The 22,816-nt window shown below is 45.3% G+C and overlaps 1 pseudogene across 1 annotated transcript in view; it reads left to right on the forward strand.

The window, feature by feature from the left end:
* The window catches only part of LOC306934245 (metabotropic glutamate receptor 7-like), a 285,618-nt pseudogene that overhangs the window by 182,508 nt on the left and 80,294 nt on the right, over positions 1-22,816 (forward strand). The gene's annotated exons all lie outside the window — the stretch shown is intronic.

A 22,816-nucleotide genomic window follows, 5' to 3' on the forward strand; every position in this document is an offset into this window, starting at 1 on the left:
GATATTCACAAACACGCACGCACGCACGCACAATAGTCACTGCATTAACAGCTTGCCAGCTGTTGCCAGGGTTATCTATCGCTCTGATAATGTGTTGCAACACTGATTGACTGACGTTGGCTAACGAGCTGGTATGTGCTCTGACGCAGCGATGCGCCGCTATAGGCTAACGAGCTGGTATGTGCTCAGACGCAGCGATGCACCGCTATAGGCTAACGAACTGGTATGTGCTCAGACGCAGCGATGCACCGCTATAGGCTAACGAACTGGTATGTGCTCTGGCGCAGCGATGCGCCGCTATAGGCTAACGAACTGGTATGTGCTCTGATGCAGCGATGCGCCACTATGGGCTAACGAACTGGTATGTGCTCTGGCGCAGCGATGCACCGCTATAGGCTAACGAACTGGTATGTGCTCTGACGCAGCGATACACCGCTATAGGCTAACGAACTGGTATGTGCTCTGATGCAGCGATGCGCCGCTATAGGCTAACGAACTGGTATGTGCTCAGACGCAGCGATGCGCGCTATAGGCTAACAAACTGGTATGTGCTCTGACGCAGCGATGCGCCGCTATAGGCTAACGAGCTGGTTTGTGCTCTGGCGCAGCGATGCACCGCTATAGGCTAACGAACTGGTATGTGCTCTGACGCAGCGATGCGCCGCTATAGGCTAACAAACTGGTATGTGCTCTGACGCAGCGATGCGCCACTATAGGCTAACGAACTGGTATGTGCTCTGACGCAGCGATGCGCCACTATAGGCTAACGAACTGGTATGTGCTCTGACGCAGCGATGCGCCGCTGTAGGCTAACGAACTGGTATGTGCTCTGACGCAGCGATGCGCCACTATAGGCTAACAAACTGGTATGTGCTCTGACGCAGCGATGCACCGCTATAGGCTAACGAACTGGTATGTGCTCTGACGCAGCGATGCGCCGCTATAGGCTAACGAACTGGTATGTGCTCTGACGCAGCGATGCGCCGCTATAGGCTAACAAACTGGTATGTGCTCTGACGCAGCGATGCGCCGCTATAGGCTAACGAACTGGTATGTGCTCTGACGCAGCGATGCGCCGCTATAGGCTAACGAGCTGGTATGTGCTCTGACGCAGCGATGCGCCGCTATAGGCTAACGAGCTGGTATGTGCTCTGACGCAGCGATGCGCCGCTATAGGCTAACGAGCTGGTATGTGCTCTGACGCAGCGATGCGCCGCTATAGGCTAACGAGCTGGTATGTGCTCTGACGCAGCGATGCACCGCTATAGGCTAACGAACTGGTATGTGCTCTGACGCAGCGATGCGCTGCTATAGGCTAACGAACTGGTATGTGCTCTGACGCAGCGATGCGCCGCTATAAGCTAACGAGCTGGTATGTGCTCTGACGCAGCGATGCGCCGCTATAGGCTAACGAACTGGTATGTGCTCTGGCGCAGCGATGCGCCGCTATAGGCTAACGAGCTGGTATGTGCTCTGGCGCAGCGATGCGCCGCTATAGGCTAACGAGCTGGTATGTGCTCTGGCGCAGCGATGCGCCGCTATAGGCTAACGAGCTGGTATGTGCTCTGACGCAGCGATGCGCCGCTATAGGCTAACGAGCTGGTATGTGCTCTGACGCAGCGATGCGCCGCTATAGGCTAACGAGCTGGTATGTGCTCTGACGCAGCGATGCGCCGCTATAGGCTAACGAACTGGTATGTGCTCTGGCGCAGCGATGCGCCGCTATAGGCTAACGAGCTGGTATGTGCTCTGACGCAGCGATGCGCCGCTATAGGCTAACGAGCTGGTATGTGCTCTGGCGCAGCGATGCGCCGCTATAGGCTAACGAGCTGGTATGTGCTCTGACGCAGCGATGCCTCAGGGTTATTGTGTTCACAAAACGTCTCGCCACATGAACACCATAACCCAGGCAACCACGACCAAATATGGGCGACAGTTGAATGAGCTCAGGTTTCAGAACAAACAAACAAACATGACCAAGATACAGAAACATACAGATACACACAGATAATATACAGATGCATACATTCAGGTACATGCATGCATACATACGTACATAATACGTACATACATACGTACATACATACATACATACATACAGTACATACATACGTACATACGTACATACGTACATACATACATACATACATACATACATACATACATACATACATACGTACATACGTACGTACGTACATACATACATACATACATACATACATACATACATACAAGTCTAACTTGGACTCAGAGGGGTGGACGCCTCTGCCTTGTATAGTCCCCAGTGAATAGGCAGGTTGCTATTCACTGGTAACGTAACTTTGGTTTTTAAATATCTGAAGGTGTTGTAGGCTTGGATTTTACTAAAACATACATACATGCATACATACAAATCAGTTTTAAGGACCCATTTTTAGGCCAGTGCGATAGAGCATGCCTTTGCCTTTTTTAAACCTCACCCATTTGAATCCAATACATCCATACATACACAACAGCTTGCTCACCCTCTCCCACCCACCCACCCACCCACCCACCCCACCAACCACCACGTCATCAGCTGTTAAAACCTATTGACTGCCAAAGACATCTTTGGCGTCTCTTTTCCCCAATGGCGCACCGATGGGTCACCACTGTCCCCCGGGACACCACGTGAAAAAAGATATAATTAAAAAAACAAGCTTTCCCAAGCTTGTAGGAGCCGATGGAAAAGCAGCACATAATGCATTCCTGTGGACTGTATGAACTGTGTGCAGTGGCGTGCACAGACATTTAGAGGGGCAGGTGCTCAAGTTAAAAAAGGGCACCTTGTGCAGCGCGTGGAACCGGCCGGTTGCCTTAATCCATTTTGGGCGGGAACCCCTTTTGGTGTTAGCATTATGTTATGCTTTAGCTATTGAAAAATAGCAGATCTACAAGCTCATAGCGCGCCACCGAGTGGCGCGCTATGAACTTGTAGGTCTGCTATTTTTGAAAAAAAAAAAAAAAAAAAAAAGGGCACATTGCCAAAAGGGCAGGGGGTGCTCTAGCACCCCCTAGTGTCTATCTGTGCACGCCAATGCAGCATTCGCTCTACACCATGCAGAGCCTGTGGCTTTCAAACGGATCTTCGCGTTTACGGATCAGGATTATTTTCCCATTCCATTTGAGGGCAACCGTGCACGGAATGGAGCCACGCGGAATATTCTATGATATTTCAAAGGTTGGTGGAAAAAAAAACGCTCTGAATCCTGGAAGTCAACAACGGGAGGATAGAAGGACACTAGTGCAAATACATCAGTGTATACGTCTTCGCTGCCGCTGTCGGTTTAGAAGCAGGAATGAGTTGAGTCGAGATGTGAATGCAGGGAAAGTCCTGAAGCGATTGAAGGACGAAATAGATCTAAGAGATAGAGGGAGATTATTCTTCAGATGAGGCTTTGTAGCAGAAAGTCTGGCATTTTAAAGTGATGTCTAAGTGGATATGACGAGATAGACCGGGGCCAAATTCTGCTTCAAGTAAGAAGGGCACCGAGTTGAATGAAACCTGATCAACCCAGTGGTTTGGCTGCAGACAGACGGATGCACGCATGGATGCATGCACTTGTGCACACGCACGCATGCACACACGCACGCACGCACGCACGCACGCACGCACACAGGCCCGGTTCTTCCTACAGGCCGACGAAGCAGCGGCTTCGAGCGCCATGGGGGAGGGGCGCCAAAAAAGAAAAAAACATTTTTGTTTTTAAACTTTTTTTTTTATTCTTTTTTTTACTCTGTCCCAACTCTGTCTGCCCAGTGTCCCCCCAGTGCCCCCCCAGTGCCTCCCCAGTGCCTCCCCAGTACCTCCCCAGTGTCTCCCCAGTGCCAGTGTCCCGCCAGTGCCTCCACAGAGCCTCCCCAGTGTCCCCACAGTGCCTCCCCAATGGACCCCCAGTGCCTCCACAGTTTTTTTTTTTTTTTTTTTTTTTTTTAGGGGGGCGCCGCGAAAAATCCTGCTTGGGGCGCCAGATTGCTCAGGACCGGCCCTGCACGCACACACGCGCACATCTCAACATTTATATAGGCTACTTACTACCTACAACATTGTATTATTAAGTTGGGTGGCATATAGAAATATATCATATCCTACAAATTTGCGTCTGCAAATAAACTAGACTAAAAAGCAGTGCAATTACTTCATCTTCCACTTCTGCTGACACCTCGCCCATTCATTGGAAATGGCAGCCGACATGCAGTTTATATCGTATAAATATAATAATTACGTCACTTCATCGCCTTGATATTGGGCTAGTGTGAATGTTCTCATGATTCAGCAAACGTCCTGTCATCATTCTGTCGCTCGCAGCCGCGGGCGTGGGAGGTGTTTGGGTTCCAGGGGTGCGGCGTGGCACGCCATCACACAGGACTGCGTGTGGGGTCCGTGGGGGCTTGTACAGTATGGCGTCACACAGGACTGCGGTGGCATTTGAACACCGTGACAAATCACTGATGTTTCACGGAGGTGAATGAGAGCACAGGGTGTCCATGGAAGTGTGGAATGTCACCTCTGTAACCATTTATAAGTTCTGTTTCTCTGTGTGTGTTTGTTTGGGAAAAAACGTATGTTGGCCGACCAACACAGACCGAAGCAACAATTATTTTGAGTAATTGTTGCAGAATCAAGCTGGAACGGTTGGTCGCCGACCACAAAATGGGCCTCTACCCTGTTCCAGGGTTGTGTGCGTGTGTTTTAAAATGCAAATATTTGAGCTCTTTTACTGAAGGCCCAGGATGAATGCATCTCTATTTATTTGTTTGTTTATTTGTTTGACTGTTAGGGATCCAGAATTGTAAAGCATAAACCACTATGATGCCGTCCTTATTTTTACTACTAAAATGTTGGCAGGGGAAAGATTTATTCTCCAACCTAAAAACAGCAGCGCAGAAATTACCTCAGCTCTCACACTGCCGATGCAGCAAAACTGCAGGCTGTTAAATTTGGACTCGGAGTGTAAAATAAATGATTACTTATTATTACAATTATTTTGCTGATTAATTGTCATCTAAACAACGATTCCACCGCTGCTTTTCACCAGGGGCGTACAGTAAGTACATTTACTTAAAGCTATATTCAGTGATTTGACTTAATTCAAATATCACTTATTTTTTCTTTTTTTCTGGATAATCCTCCCTACTATAGAGTGTGCTGACCATATAAGGAGTTCCTCCCTGTCCCCAGTGAGCCCCATGGGTAAAAAAACCCCCTAGTTTCAGTTTTGGTGGTGGGTGGCAAAGCCTTCATCCAATCAGGATGAGAGGGGCCTTCCTCCAATCATGATCGAGTGGGGGCGGGCCTTGGTGCACATGCTGTTGGCCTGTTGCACTTCCCCCCACTGTAGAGAGCGTGCATGTGCACATTTTGTTACCGGGGCGGACTGGGTGGTTTTCCAAATCACCCAAATCACTGAATGCTCCTTTAAGTACTGTAGCCTGCTTAAATGCAATTTTGAGGTATTTGTACTTTTACTTTACCTGGCTATTTCCTTTTCTAAATATTGAAAGAATATGTTATAATGTTTCTCTATAGAGCGTCCCTTACCATGGACCAGGAAATGATTCTCCGTTCATTTTCCTCATAGACATTTCAGAAAGTATTTATTTAAAGACGTTTACGCCGCGGACAAAGCCAACTCGAGTCGTGACAAATCATGACAACAAACAACATTTTTGGGGCCGAAAAAATAATTAGAAAGAAGAAAAAACCGGCAGGTTACAACACTTTTTTGGTTGTTTTTCTTCTTTGTAATTATTTGTTTGGTCCAAAATATTGTTTGTGTTGTCATGAGTTGTCACGACTCGAGTTGGCTTTGTCCGCGGCGTAACCGTCTTTAAATAAATACTTTATGAAATGTCTATGGGAAAAATGCATTGGGTTTAATTTCCTGGTCCATGGTAGGGGGCGGGACTGCGACGCTCTATACATGTCCATTTGTAAAACCTCGCTGCAACATGCTTTGCGCACATACACCATCTTTCCCAGCTCGCTGAACCAGTGGTTCCCAAAGTGGGGTCCGGGGACCCCCAGGGGGTACTTGAGGGAGTTCCAGGGGGGACCTAACCTGACTCCGCCAGATGGGGCAGCAGAGAGTACACTGGGTTCCCCCCTCCTGCTCCCAACTGGGAACTCTCAGGCAGACTTGATGCCCGGCCACAAAACGGCCTGGCCAATCAGCAGCTAGAGGCGGGATAGCTGCTGCTGATTGGCCAGGCCGTTTTGTGGCCAGGGGGGACCCAGCTAAATGATAATTTGTAACCAAATGGACCCTTATGGGTCTGTAACTCAGAGAGTGTACAAATGGAACCAAATGGACCCTAGCGGGTCCATTTGGTTCCATTTGTACACTCTCAGAGTTAAATTAACAGTGGTTTTACAATATAAATTGGGGTACCAGAGATAGAAATGCCATTAAATCGGGGATCCGTGGCATAATGCGTGTGAAACTGGGGGGTCCTTGAAATGTTTCGGAATCACTGCTAGAGCCGTAAAAATCCTCCCCTATCGGGGTCACTGGCATATGTTTTCAAATGGGGGGTCCGTGGCCTAATACATGTTAATTTGGGGGTCCTTGACACGAAAAGGTTTGGGAACCACTGCGCTAAACTGTCCTCACAACAGATACAAAATTATCATAGGATTTATTTACGGATAATAAATACTACTAATAACAATGGCTGTGTGGTAGAAAATGCCAAAACAACTCAATTGTCTATGAACATAAAGCAATTGGGTTCAACAACAACAATAACAATATATTATTCTTAACTATCTATAATCAAAATGGGAGAAGACAAGTTATAAAATCAAATGATCATCCATCCCTGCAATTATCCTCGAATATTCATCAAATGTGCAATAATAATACCCACAAACCCAGAGCTACCAGTGTCCACTAATTGTCCAATAATTATAGTGCAATCACTATTCTATTTACAATCAAAACCACATCGACTTTAGGCCTACAGAATGTTCTACGATCATTTTTGGTGGAAGAAATTGAAATTAAGCCTTTTTCTTTCATTGTTTTATAGCAAAAGTAGTAGATTTGACTTTGATTAATCCTCTGCATGCCACATATATCTCTAAAGGCGTCATATTGATGCATTTGACAACATAGTAATTGACAATTTGTGGCGCTCACCTCGCCTTGACATGGTGTCTAACCCAAAGAAAGCATTCTGCTTCACAAAGCCCCCCCCAAAAAGCAGCTTTGGTTTGTATCGTGTCTGAAGGGCCTTCCAGTTCTGTCGGCTGAAATTGGATTTTCTGCTCTCCCCTTGTTCCACCGTACGGTGGATTCCTGTGGTACCTGGCTGGCACATTTGTAGAATACTCAATGACAAATGTCCTTGGACGAGAAAAAATGGAGGTAGAAAAAAATCCCTCTTGTCCTGGAACTGAAGGGAATCACTGTGTGCCGGTCTTAGGCCCGCAAGCTAAAAAAACCCTGAAACCTCTTGTCCTACACTGAAGGGAATGGCCGTGCGCCGTGAGCTAAAAAACCCTGTTCACGAATACATCAATGTCCCCAAAAGCAGTTTGGACATAACGCGAGAGGTCTGTTCTCCACTCTTTTTATAGCTATTAGAGTACATAATTCCCATGCCAAATGTCAGCAGACACCCCGTCCCATTTTTGTTTTCTTTTCTTTTTTTAACGGGATGGGGGAGCACCACTTGTGCCTTTGAGTAAAGCCTAATTTATACTTAGTTGCATGCCGGTTTGTCAGCGTGTAAAAATAGCCGATCTACAAACTTGCTGCATCGCATAGTCAGGGGAAATTAAAGAGCAAAATCTGTGAATAAATTCCTTACCAATACATTTCTTCACCAATGTGTTTGTAAAGGTGTCTAGTAGTAACACATCATGTCAAAGACTGAAATTAACTTTGCCTAAACTAAAAGGGGGAATATGTGACAGCTGCTGAACGTTTGGGGTACCATTGATTTGTTTAGCACGAAAAACACCCCTTGGGCCAAACACGTCCATAGCTACTTTTACAGGTCATCACTTGTGATGACAGCTATGGCCGTTTTTAGCCCAAGGAGTGTTTTTCGTGCAAAACAAAAGCTTGCAATGGATTCCGAATCATGAAAACCCCCTAGTTTGACCCCTCACATGCTACTTAAGCTAAAGCATAATTACATTTTGTAAATGTTGCCTGCATATAGCTGGTTATTAATGGCACCCCAACTTTCGGCGCAGCTGTCACAGATTCTCCTCGGGAGCAGTCTTTGAGAGATGTGTTACTACTTACTAGACACCTTTTCAAACATGTTGGTGAAAGACATTCATTGGTAAGGAATGTATTCTCGGATTGGACATTTTTCTGATAACCCATTTAGACCTGAGGACGATTCTACAAATGTCTTCTAAATCCTGACAGAAAAACCCATGTTTCTATGTCAGTGGTTCTCAAACATTTTCATGTCAAGGACCCCCAAATTATTATGTAATTGGCCGCCGACCCCCATCTGAAAATATGTTGTTCCAGGGACCTTCCAGAAGCAAAGATTTGAGTTAAAAATGTTCGCTCTGAAAGAAAATATATTCAAAGATATGCGCCACGTTTTCACGATTTTTCAAAAAATAGCAGATCTACAAGCTATGAGCTTGTATATCTGCTATTTTTCAATAGCTAAAGTATAACATAATGCTTAAAAAGGGGTTCCCGTACAGAATGGGATAATATTCCATGACTAGCAGCAGCACGACGTGTCGAGAGTTTGTAGATCGTCTATTTTTGGGCCACAACCACGCTCGCTCACTGGCACTTTAATTCACACGGCGAGTGCCAAAGGTTCACAAGTTGGCGAGTGCCAGTTCACAAGATGCTGCGAAAGGAAGTGGCTTTTGCCCAAGATGGATGGAAATCGCCTCGCGACCTCAACGAACGACACAACCATTTTCACATTAACTGTCGAATCAATATTATCTTCCCGCCTCCAAACTGTGATTTATCCTTGTGTACAACTGCATTAACCCATTCAGGCCTGACGTCGACATTTTAAAAAAAAAGTTTTCTAAATCATGACAATTTTCTGAAAGATTTGAGGCACATTTTAACGATTTTTCAAAAATAGCAGCGCGCTATGAGCTTGTAGATCTGCTATTTTTCAATAGCTAAATTATAACATAATGTATGTAACCACCAAAAGGGGTTCCCGCTCAAAATGGGTTAACCCATAGAGTCCTGGGACACACATATCTGTGTCACCTTAGCTTTTAACCACTTTTAACCATTATTTTGTATACTTTAGCGCTGTTGAAAAATGGCAGATCTACAAGCTCATAAACCGGCACAGAGTGCAGTGCTCCGAGCTTGTAGATCTTCTATTTTTTAAAATTGTGTGCAAATCTTTGATTATATAGATTATATCAGAGCGAACAGGGTCAGATTACAAATAAGATTACAGATCATTCTGGGGGTCCTTGACATGACAAAGTTTCAGCACCAGTGATAAGTTTGTCAAAAAACTGTCAGGATTTAGAAGACATTTTGTAGAATCCGGTCTCAAGTCTTAATGGTTTACTACACTGTTCTGTGCAGTGGCGTGCACAGACATTTAGAGGGGCAGGTGCTCAAGTGAAAAAAAAGGGCACTTTGTGCAGCACGTGGAACCGGCCGGTTGCCTTAATAGTGTGAGATGTATAGATTGTGGGTCCTAAATAATATATTAGAAGCTTTTTATCAAGAATTGATCAATGTTACCATGGTCCACATACTGTACATTGTAACTGTACAAAATAATAATTTTGCTCTTTACTTGAGGATTGTGCGGCGTTCGTTTCACTGTTGTTTTTTCTTTTTTTCCTTCGAAAGGGCACATTGCCAAAAGGGCAGGGGGTGCTCTAGCACCCCCTAGTGTCTATCTGTGCACGCCACTGGTTCTGTGTCATTTATTGACATAATATAAACGCGCCCACAATGCCCTCGGTACCCGCACACCTGACTAATTAATCAAAAAAATCTAAAAAAGATGTGAGCGACACCCACAGCCACACGACTAGAGGGAGCGAGAACAACGATCTGGTACCATGCACCCACTTGTAAATCCTTCCTTCTACACAGCACTGCCACCCAAGCGTGGAATGCCCTGACCCCTTGGCCAGATGGTCGGTGCAGGCTGTACGCTGTGTGTGTGTGTGTGTGTGTGTGTGTGTGTGTGTGTGTGTGTGTGTGTGTGTGTGTGTGTGTGTGTGTGTGTGTGTGTGTGTGTGTGTGTGTGTGTGGCAGTTAGACTCAAGCCTCATTGGGCGCTATAGCTGTCCCCTTTTTTCTTTTTGTGGAAGCGGCTGCCAGGAAATAGATACACTAACACAATCTTCATTTCATCGCTAAATGGCCATACGCCATGATCACGATTCTGAAACGGGCGCCGCTGCCGTTGATCTTGAACATGATCTTGAGTCATTGTTTGATCTACTTTTATCGGTTGACCAGGTTCCGTCGGATGCATGCATCTCATTTGATTGGTTGACCAGGTTCCGTCGGATGCATGTATCTCATTTGATTGGTTGACCAGGTTCCGTCGGATGCATGCATCTCATTTGATTGGTTGACCAGGTTCCGTCGGATGCATGCATCTCATTTGATTGGTTGACCAGGTTCCGTCGGATGCATGCATCTCATTTGATTGGTTGACCAGGTTCCGTCGGATGCATGCATCTCATTTGATTGGTTGACCAGGTTCCGTCGGATGCATGCATCTCATTTGATTGGTTGACCAGGTTCCGTCGGATGCATGCATCTCATTTGATTGGTTGACCAGGTTCCGTCGGATGCATGCATCTCATTTGATTGGTTGACCATGTTCCGTCGGATGCATGCATCTCATTTGATTGGTTGACCAGGTTCCGTCGGATGCATGTATCTCATTTGATTGGTTGACCAGGTTCCGTCGGATGCATGTATCTCATTTGATTGGTTGACCATGTTCCGTCGGATGCATGCATCTCATTTGATTGGTTGACCAGGTTCCGTCGGATGCATGCATCTCATTTGATTGGTTGACCAGGTTCCGTCGGATGCATGCATCTCATTTGATTGGTTGACCAGGTTCCGTCGGATGCATGCATCTCATTTGATTGGTTGACCAGGTTCCGTCGGATGCATGCATCTCATTTGCATTTACAGTACAGGTACATTTTGCTTTTCCTTTACTACGAGGTACTTTTACTATACTAAAGTATTTTCAAAGTTCAATCGTTTTACTCCACTACATCTCAGAGGCAAATATTGTACTTTTACTTCACTACAATTATTTACAAACTTTAGTTACTAGTTACTTAGTCGATTTTGATTATGATTACAAAACATACATTAACCACTTCAGCCTTATATACTGTACATTTCGGACATTTGAAAATAGCCGATCTACAAGCTCTACAATGCGTCGCAATGCGGATGCATCCATGGCAAGTTGAACTGTATTCCAACTCTTGCAATAAGTGGTTAAATGCAGTGGCGTGCACAGATAGACACTAGGGGGTGCTAGAGCACCCCCTGCCCTTTTGGCAATGTGCCCTTTTTTCTTTTTTTTTTTTTTAGATTTTTCAAAAATAGCAGACCTACAAGTTCATAGCACGCCACTCGGTGGCGCGCTATGAGCTTGTAGATCTGCTATTTTTCAATAGCTAAAGCATAGCTAAAGCATAACACCAAAAGGGGTTCCCGCCCAAAATGGATTAAGGCAACCGGCCGGTTCCACGCGCTGCACAAGGTGCCCTTTTTTAACTTGAGCACCTGCCCCTCTAAATGTCTGTGCACGCCACTGGTTAAATGTATCCATGACGTGACTCATCCTGACTGGAAGGTAATCCTTTCGTTTGCCCCGAAGCGTTTCATCACATAATAGCGTTTGACGTTTGTAAAGTGGTTCCGCCTGCTTCTTTTTCTTTTTTCAGACAATTACTCTTGATGCAGCCTCACCGTGTCGCCGGCTATTTGTGCTCCTGCTGTTCTTTCTAATTAAAGCCACAGTCATTCATGAAGTTATGACCGTTAATGTAGAGGTCTGTACTAGTCCCATGGGAACTGTAGTTCTAATGGAGAGGTCTGTAGTCCCAGGGAAGTGTAGTTCTAATGGAGAGGTCTGTAGTCCCAGGGAAGTGTAGTTCTAATGGAGAGGTCTGAAGTCCCAGGGAACTGTAGTTCTAATGGAGAGGTCTGTAGTCCCAGGGAAGTGTAGTTCTAATGGAGAGGTCTGTAGTCCCAGGGAAGTGTAGTTCTAATGGAGAGGTCTGTAGTCCCAGGGAACTGTAGTTCTAATGGAGAGGTCTGTAGTCCCAGGGAAGTGTAGTTCTAATGGAGAGGTCTGTAGTCCCAGGGAACTGTAGTTCTAATGGAGAGGTCTGAAGTCCCAGGGAACTGTAGTTCTAATGGAGAACCAACAGCAGATCCAAAACGACAGGTGGTAGCTGGGGTGGAGGAGGGTGAGCAGCAAAGGTTTAAGCAGGCAGCAGCGCAGCAGTATCGGTGTGCAGCAGCAAGCAAGCAGGATGAGCAGTGCACACACGCACGCACACAGTGTAAACAGGGTTTAATTAACACTTACAGCGCTAGCATTTATTGAAAAATTAGGATCTAATTCACGCCAGCATTTGAGCTCTTATTTTGAAAAGCCACATTTCCAGTCTACCGGAAATAGATTAACCTAGGAAGCTCAACGGAGCCTGGACAGGCCTTGTTTACAATATGAATCCAAACCGGGGCACTGGAGAGCTCCAAATCGCCGGCTCTGTGCCGTCAAAGAAACGCTGCTTTGACCAAAAATGCCATCTGGGACAAGGAATAGGAGATACAGGCGATTGAAAGAAACAGATGGATTATTATGGCGACGATGATCTAAGATGGACGATCCAGTGCTGTGCTAACAACATAGCTAGCTAATCCGGCTAACGTAAGTAGCATTATGGCTCGATCCATCGAATGCACTATAAAAGCGCAATTGCCATTAATCAACGGCAATGGCGTTAAGCGTTGTATCAAAATTAGGCTTCAAGTGCCATTAATCAACGGCAATGGCGCTGAAAGAATTAACATTCAACAAACCTTCTTGCGAGCGTCTCAGGTACGTCCAGAGTGCTCAGTAAGCTAATTATGTGAATCCACAGGTCTCTGTTTGAGACCAGCCTGCTACAAACGCACAGCAGATGGGGAGGCTGTGTGATGCCTTGGTGGCAGAGAGCAGATGGGGAGGCTGTGTGATGCCTTGGTGGCAGGGAGCAGATGGGGAGGCTGTGTGATGCCTTGGTGGCAGGGAGCAGATGGGGAGGCTGTGTGATGCCTTGGTGGCAGGGAGCAGATGGGGATGCCGTGTGATGTCTTGGCTGACCTGTTTATGTTCCATTCTTCTTTCGCTCCGTCCGGCCCTCGGTCGGCTGTCCTTATGTCTCTCCCTGTGATGAATTGATCGACCGACACGCTTTGCTCTTTACTTGAGGATTGTGCGGCGTTCGTTTCACTGTTGATTTTGACACACAATAAGCTTGTAGATGTGCTATTTTCAGAGCGCAACCAAATATACAATGATTGTCTGTTAGTTCTACTGGATCCACTAGGCCCTCCCTAGGTTCAAGATTGAACTGTATTGTCAGCAATACCATTTACAAGTAGGCATGTGCAATGCATTGTGCATTAAAAGCCCACACACCTAGGGGCGAACTTGTAAGAAATCACCACAATTTGGCTCTTGTTGACTAGTTTTTGAATTTTGGTGTGGTATGGGTATAAGGTTTTCAAAAAGCTGTGCAAACGCGTTTGGTGCGCCCCCTAGTGGGCTGTTTGCACAGACTCAAATATTAGATACGTATATATAGCTATGGTTGTAAACCAAGATAATTGATAAAAGAGATTTTTCAATGGATTCCGTTACTATTGGGTGTGCTAAATAACATACTAAAATCTTAGGAAAAACGAAGAACCAGAAAGGCATAGTTTTAAAGATGGCGTCCACGGTGGCTAAACTGAGCTAAAATGCCTATAAACTGGGATTTAATATGTAAAAAATCATAACAATTATGCACTTCGTAACTACTTTTTGAATTTTGGCATGGTGTTAGGTATGGGCATAAGGTTTTCAAAAACCATTGCAAACTAATTTGACTCGCCCCCTAGTGGTCGGTTTGCAATTAAACCACTATTAGATATGTCAGTATATGGTTGGAACCCCAAATAATTGATAGAAGATATTTTTCAATGGATTCTGTTACCATTGGGTGTGCTAAATAACATACTATTTTTTTTACGGAAAACGAACAACTTGAAAGGCATCGTTTTCATGATGGCGTCCACGATGGCTGCCGGGAGCTTAAAATGCCTGTTTCATTCCAAAGTTGCAAACCGACCACTAGGGGGCGAGCCAAATTAGTTTACGATGGTTTTTGAAAACCTTACCTAACAGCATGCCAAAATTCAAAGAGCTGTTACCAAGTGCATAATTGTTATGATTTTTGAGTGGTGTAAACCACTCCTACAACTGGCTTTTGTGTTGAGTGGTGTAAACCACTCCTACAACTGGCTTTTGTGTGCAGAAAAAAATGAGCATGGTTGCTATGTTCAAAATAATTTCTGACGTAATTAAATCACACCCGGGTGAACTGGATGACCGTAGCAACCGTGGTCATTTTCTCTGCGCAAAAACAGCCAGTTGTGAAATCACATCCGGGTGTGATTTCATTACGTCAGATCAGAGCTGATCAGGCTACATAATACCTTACCTTATTTCATTACGTCAGACATTACGTCAGACCACAGCTGATCATGCTATATAAAACCTTACACCACTCAGTTCACACGGGTGTGATTTTTTACATTAATCACAGTTTATACAGTTTATAGGCATTTTAGCTCCCGGCAGCATCACGTAAAAAATCATAACAATTATGCACTTGGTAACTGCTTTTTGAATTTTGGCATGGTGTTAGGTATGGTCATAAGGTTTTCAAAAACCATTGCAAACTGATTTTGCTCGTCCCCTAGTGGTCGGTTTGCAATGAAACCATAGGCATTTTAAGCTCCCGGCAGCTCCATCGTGGACGCCATCGTGCAAACGATGCCTTTCTAGATGTTGGTTTTTTGTAAGAATTTAGTATGTTATTTAGCACACCCACTAGTAACATAATCCTTTGGAAAATCGCTTCTATTAATTATTTGGGGTTTCAACCATATACTGACATATCTAATAGTGGTTTCATTGCAAACCGAACACTAGGGGGCGAGCCAAATTAGTTTGCGATGGTTTTTGAAAACCTTATGCCCATTCCTAACACCATGCCAAAATTCAAAAGTAGTTAGCAATTGCATAATTGTTATGATTTTTTACATGTTAATTCCCAGTTTATAGGCATTTTAGCTCATTTTAGCCACCGTGGACGCCATCTTGAAAACGATGCCTTTCTGGTTGTTCGTTTTTCCTAAGATTTTAGTATGTTATTTAGCACACCCAATAGTAACAAAATCTCTTCTATCAATTATTTTGGTTTTCAACCATACCTATAAGTGTCTAATATTTGAGTCTGTGTAAACAGACCACTAGGGGGCGCTCCCAATACGTTTGCACAGCTTTTTGAAATCATTATACCCATACCTAACACCACACTAAAATTCAAAAACTAGTCACCAAAAGCCAAATCTTTACAAGGGCGCCCCCAGCTATAACAATTTAGTCTAGTTTTTGTCAGCATAGCTTAGTCTTTATTTTGTTTTCCTCAGTGAAAAAGGTAGTAGACAGACATTTTTTGTCATAGGTTCATTCGACGAAATCAACACTGCTCCACTTTGAGTAGCACTTTCTTTTGTTTGTTTTACAATATCAGCGTACAGCTGCTCTCCCCCCTCATAGACACATCTGCAGTAAAACGACTCGACTTCACGTCTCTATTCACATCACAATTTTTACAGTAGTGTACAGTAGTCGTGTGTGGGGGACATTATTCGCCAAGCAGTGCGATCGAACCCCCGCCATTTTGCACTTACAAAATGCAGTCATAAGAATAGATCAAGAAACAAAGGCAAAACAAGTCGGATGACAACAATATCAAATATGTATAAGGTGCGTGCTCAAAAAGAATAAAACATAAAAGCAAGAACATCACAGTCTCTCGTGCAATGAAGCCATCACCCAACGCAGGGAGCATAGGCGGCGGGTATGTAAGGCTAGGGAAGGCTTAGCCTTCCCAAAAATGTTGCTGGGTATTTTTGAGTGGTGCAACCACTCCAACGAACAGCAATGTCCGTTTGTGTGTGACTATGTGTGTGACCAGTACCAATGAGTACCAAAAGTGGCGCTGTTGTGCCAGAAACGGAGAGAGAGAGATAGTGCTGCATGTTGCCTGCTAATATGAGAGAGAGAGAGAGAGAGACAGAGAGGGGGGGGGGGGGGGGGGGGGGGGGGATTTGCACCACTCAGTTCACACGGGTGTGATTTTTTAAATATTAATATATGTGCGCAGCATTATATAGAAGGCTATTGTGTGTATGTGTGTGTGTGTGTGTGTGTGTGTGTGTGTGTGTGTGTGTGTGTGTGTGTGTGTGTGTGTGTGTGTGTTGTCGCTGCCCCCTGGTGATCGCTGATCGGGTCATATGATTGGCTACTTGGTAGCCTTTCTGTAAACCTCTTCCTTCCAGTCGCTTTGTAGCAAACAGCAAGCGCGCACTAGTTTGTTTTGGAAAACAGCAAAACGCAAAATGGATATAGCCTACGCCAGGGGTGGGCAACTGGCGGCCCGGGGGCCACATGCGGCCCCCACCTTCACTTAATGCGGCCCGCAGGTTAATATCAGAATACTGATGTATTGATTTCAGCTGTTGCAATTCCAAACATGCAAACATGCCCCGCTTTAATTATACCTAATGACTAGTACTGTACTTCTCAACGACTAGTATTGAAATGTTAGTCTTTTTGTGTCCAATGTATTTGTATTTATCATAACTAAAACTAAATGCATTTGAAAAAAGGTTACTTTTCAGGATTCCAATTTAAAAAAAAAGGAAAAAATAATTCAGTATTTCAATTAAAATATAGCAAAATAGCTGATCTACAAGTTCAAAGCGTGTCGCAGCGCGACACGTTTTGAGCTTGTAGATCAGCTATTTTTGCTACGACAGTAATATGCACTTGGCCCTCTGGAGTGAGTGTGGAAATATAGTGGCCCTCTCCATCGTCAAAGTTGCCCACCACTGGCCTACGCCCTACGGTCTTTTTTCAAGTAATTCAGAACTAAGAAGAAGCTGTGAGTCGGCTCGGCTTTCAGCACTCAGCAGCACCACCACAGTGCCCGCACGGTTCAGAGTTCACACCACTGCAGCAACACTGACACGTTCAGCGGAGTGGCTGCTGTCTGTGTGTGCCGTCTGTGAAGAGCCATGAGCCGGGAGGAGGGGCAGCAACACCGCCGGGTAATCTCCACACTGACTCGAGACTTGAGAAAAAGACCCAAAACAATGCCCGGGGAACTTTAATTAAAAGCTAGATGCAGTGTCTATAATAAGGGTCAAGGGTGTTGCTTTCGTGAGCAATGGTGTACGAGATTGGTAATAAATTGGTCAAAGTAACTCATTTTTAGACCATCTGGGGGAAATAAATAAATAAAATTGCGAGAGTTCCCCCCCCCCCCCCCACACGCAATTCTAGCCTACCCAAAGGTAAAATCCACCCGCCGCCTATGGCAGGGAGGCTGGCAAAACCTGGACTAAAAAAGCTGGGACAACACTCCACGCACCCCAGACTCTTCTCCCTTCTGTAAAACACCCTGGACAACACTCCACACGCCCCAGACTCTTCTCCCTTCTCTAAAACACCCTGGACAATGATCCACACGTCCCAGACTCTTCTCCCTTCAGTAAAACACCCTGGACAACACTCCACACGTCCCAGACTCTTCTCCCTTCTCTAAAACACCCTGGACAACACTCCACACGGCCCAGCCTCTTCTCCCTTCTCTAAAACACCCTGGACAATGATCCACACGCCCCAGACTCTTCTCCCTTCAGTAAAACACCCTGGACAACACTCCACACGCCCCAGACTCTTCTCCCTTCTCTAAAACACCCTGGACAACACTCCACACGTCCCAGACTCTTCTCCCTTCTGTAAAACACCCTGGCCAACACTCCACACGTCCCAGACTCTTCTCCCTTCTGTAAAACACCCTGGCCAACACTCCACACGCCCCAGACTCTTCTCCCTTCTGTAAAACACCCTGGACAACACTCCACACGCCCCAGACTCTTCTCCCTTCTCTAAAACACCCTGGACAGCGTTCCACACGCCCCAGACTCTTCTCCCTTCTCGCTCCAAAACTGTGGAATGAATTCCCCATTGCAGTCGGAACTGCAGCGTCACTCCCAATCTTCAGCCAAGAAAGCTAATGCTTTGATCTGAGGTCAATGAAGTCCTCTTTTATACACACAGTGTAATGCCACTCATGTTGCTGTTAGTGTGGCCTCCCACATATTTTAACAGGAATATGAAAGCAAGAGCACATCTCCCCTGATATATATATATATTACAGTGTGCAACAACTAAGTGAATACATACATACATTAGTGATAGTGCCATTGCAGTCTTGCATGTACTGCGCGTGCATTCCTCCGGTGGCCTATAGCGCCAGCCTTGATACATAGAGAGCAGGTATGAGCAGTCTGGGTCCAGAGGGACAGAACTCTCCTGTATATATATATATATATATATATGCTTATGATAAAGATGGGTCAGGGTCGTTCAGAACAGCCCACACTGTGCTCTGATATGCAGACGGTTAGCTGTGCTGAGCCCCGGGGCACAGTAACGGGACCACGTTGTTTTAAAGTTATGAAGTTTGTGTTCTTCTCAACATTAGGGGTTGTTGTAGCTTATATTGCGGCAACAAATCCGCATGTTGTTGTATTTATAGTCGGAACCAACCGATGCCATGTCTTTGGGTCTGAAACCGAATGCGATTTTGTGCCTGTGTCTTGTCAAAAAGTGCAAAAGATTTAATAGAGCGTATGCGGCTGCACGCCACATTATCATCATACCTGGAAGTTATGCAAGAATGCCAACGGAGTGGCAAAAAAACTTGATAGCCCATACATCCACACAGGAAAGTCCTATCTGATTGACAGCCCATACATCCAATCAGGAAAGTCCTATCTGATTGACAGCCCATACATCCAATCAGGAAAGTCCTATCTGATTGACAGCCCATACATCCACACAGGAAAGTCCTATCTGATTGACAGCCCATACATCCACACAGGAAAGTTCTATCTGATTGACAGCCCATACATCCAAACAGAAAAGTCCTATCTGATTGACAGCCCATACATCCAAACAGAAAAGTCCTATCTGATTGACAGCCCATACATCCAATCAGAAAAGTCCTATCTGATTGCATTAAACAACGTTAAACTCACTTTGCCACTCACTTTATGTATACGCATACCCTCTAGTACGATATCACTTGTAAGCAAACAATTAGATCAAAGTAAACACAAACAGCTTTTTTTAACAGTTTTATTTTTATTTAACCACGTTAAGCCCCGTTCAAGATTTGTGAGCATGTGAGCTTGTATATCAAGTGTTCAACCAACAATGACATGGCCGAGATGGGTACACCAGGTTGAAATGTCCCCAAAAACAATGGATGATTACCACATATTTGCCAACAATATATTATCGGTGAGACGGTTATATCGGTTGGGGCTCTTATAGTCCCTGTGTTTTTTGTTTCCCACATTTTGTTTTTAATTATTATTACCAAACATTTAAAGAAAATTTAAGAAATTCTATAAATTAGAAAACAAATGTTTAAGAAGCGGAAGCTGTGACTGAAAACAGCTAATCTACCAGCAGATCTACAAGCTCACAATGAGACACGTTGTGAGCTTGTAGATCTGCTATTTTCACTAGATTAGGTCGCAGGACAACGAGACGCATTGTGAGCTTGTAGATCTGCTATTTTCACTAGTTTAGGTCGCAGGACAACGAGACGCATTGTGAGCTTGTAGATCTGCTATTTTCACTAGATTAGGTCCCAGGGCAACGAGACGCGTTGTGAGCCTGTAGATCTGCTATTTTCACTAGATTAGGTCCCAGGGCAACGAGACGCGTTGTGAGCTTGTAGATCTGCTATTTTCACTAGATTAGGTCCCAGGGCAACGAGACGCGTTGTGAGCTTGTAAATTTGCTATTTTCACTAGATTAGGTCCCAGGGCAACGAGACGCGTTGTGAGCCTGTAGATCTGCTATTTTCACTAGATTAGGTCCCAGGGCAACGAGACGCGTTGTGAGCCTGTAGATCTGCTATTTTCACTAGATTAGGTCGCAGGACAACGAAACGCGTTGTGAGCTTGTAGATCTGCTATTTTCACTAGATTAGGTCCCAGGGCAACGAGACGCGTTGTGAGCCTGTAGATCTGCTATTTTCACTAGATTAGGTCCTAGGGCAACGAGACGCGTTGTGAGCTTACAGTAGATCTGCTATTTTCACTAGATTAGGGCCCAGGGCAACGAGACGTGTTGTGAGCCTGTAGATCTGCTATTTTCACTAGATTAGGTCCCAGGGCAACGAGACGCGTTGTGAGCTTGTAGATCTGCTATTTTCACTAGATTAGGTCCCAGGGCAACGAGACGCGTTGTGAGCCTGTAGATCTGCTATTTTCACTAGTTTAGGGCCCAGGGCAACGAGACGCGTTGTGAGCCTGTAGATCTGCTATTTTCACTAGATTAGGTCCCAGGGCAACGAGACGCGTTGTGAGCCTGTAGATCTGCTATTTTCACTAGATTAGGTCCCAGGGCAACGAGACGCGTTGTGAGCCTGTAGATCTGCTATTTTCACTAGATTAGGTCCCAGGGCAACGAGACGCGTTGTGAGTTTGTAGATCTGCTATTTTCACTAGATTAGGTCCCAGGGCAACGAGACGCGCTGTGAGCTTGTAGAACTGCTATTTTCACTAGTTTAGGGCCCAGGGCAACGAGACGCGTTGTGAGCTTGTAGATCTGCTATTTTCACTAGATTAGGTCCCAGGGCAACGAGACGCGTTGTGAGCTTGTAGATCTGCTATTTTCACTAGATTAGGTCCCAGGGCAACGACACGCGTTGTGAGCTTGTAGATCTGCTATTTTCACTAGATTAGGGCCCAGGGCAACGACACGCGTTGTGAGCTTGTAGATCTGCTATTTTCACTAGTTTAGGTCGCAAGACAACGAGACGCGTTGTGAGCTTGTAGATCTGCTATTTTCACTAGATTAGGTCGCAGGACAACGAGACGCGTTGTGAGCTTGTAGATCTGCTATTTTCACTAGTTTAGGTCGCAGGACAACGAGACGCATTGTGAGCTTGTAGATCTGCTATTTTCACTAGATTAGGGCCCAGGGCAACGAGACGCGTTGTGAGCTTGTAGATCTGCTATTTTCACTAGATTAGGTCCCAGGGCAACGAGACGCATTGTGAGCTTGTAGATCTGCTATTTTCACTAGTTTAGGTCGCAGGACGAGACGCATTGTGAGCTTGTAGATCTGCTATTTTCACTAGATTAGGTCCCAGGGCAACGAGACGCGTTGTGAGCTTGTAGATCTGCTATTTTCACTAGATTAGGTCCCAGGGCAACGAGACGCATTGTGAGCTTGTAGATCTGCTATTTTCACTAGTTTAGGTCGCAGGACAACGAGACGCATTGTGAGCTTGTAGATCTGCTATTTTCACTAGATTAGGTCCCAGGGCAACGAGATGCGTTGTGAGCTTGTAGATCTGCTATTTTCACTAGTTTAGGGCCCAGGGCAACGAGACGCGTTGTGAGCTTGTAGATCTGCTATTTTCACTAGTTTAGGGCCCAGGACAACGAGACGCGTTGTGAGCCTGTAGATCTGCTATTTTCACTAGTTTAGGGCCCAGGGCAACGAGACGCGTTGTGAGCTTGTAGATCTGCTATTTTCACTAGATTAGGTCCCAGGGCAACGAGACGCGTTGTGAGCTTGTAGATCTGCTATTTTCACTAGTTTAGGGCCCAGGGCAACGAGATGCGTTGTGAGCTTGTAGATCTGCTATTTTCACTAGATTAGGGCCCAGGGCAAAACGTCTTAATTTCTCTCTTGGATCTTGAGCTGTAAAGTTTGTGAAACCACTGCTGTATAGTTACTTCCTTTCTCCCCTGGTTCCTCTCAGAGCCATAGAGTAAGACAGAGTTACGACAACTCCGTTCACTTCATGGGGCTTCAGTCCAATGGCGGAGAGTTGACTGGGCAAATTATCATGGAGGGGGTGGGGGGGTGAAGTTCCGATAGGTGTGAAGTGTGAATGGTTTGGGGGACCATTTAAAACAAAGGCAGCTTGCATGCTGTGGTTTAAACCAGAAATGTGCATGCACAAGGGCTGCCAAAGTAGGCTATCTTTTATTGTTTTGTGAGGCGGGCAGCAAGGCAAGCGAGGCGAGAGGAGAAAAACAGACAGGGTAGGCCTTCAGCTTTATTTAATTCATGCAGGTGTTCGTTCTTGCTTTCTTTATACAACACACCAGTTGGGCTTGCAATTTGCGTGTGCGTGCGTGCATCTGTGTGTGTGTATTAGAGGGGGGGTGAGGCGGGCAGCAAGGCAATGTAACTATGGTTTCCACGGTCGTACTGCAGTTGTTCATGGCGCAAAAACGAGGGCGAGGCGTGATTTCATAGGGCGTGTCAGATAGATTTCAGCCGTCACATTTATTAACGTCGGAACGAAATTAAGGAAGGATCAGCTGTTTGCGATCACTTTATAAATGCCGTGGCGACGTGGGTGTACTACGAAACCTACACTCGAATTTGGGGCAGATTTTAT

Source organism: Electrona antarctica (genome assembly GCF_951216825.1).
Source record: "Electrona antarctica genome assembly, chromosome: 2".
Lineage (NCBI taxonomy): Eukaryota > Metazoa > Chordata > Actinopteri > Myctophiformes > Myctophidae > Electrona > Electrona antarctica.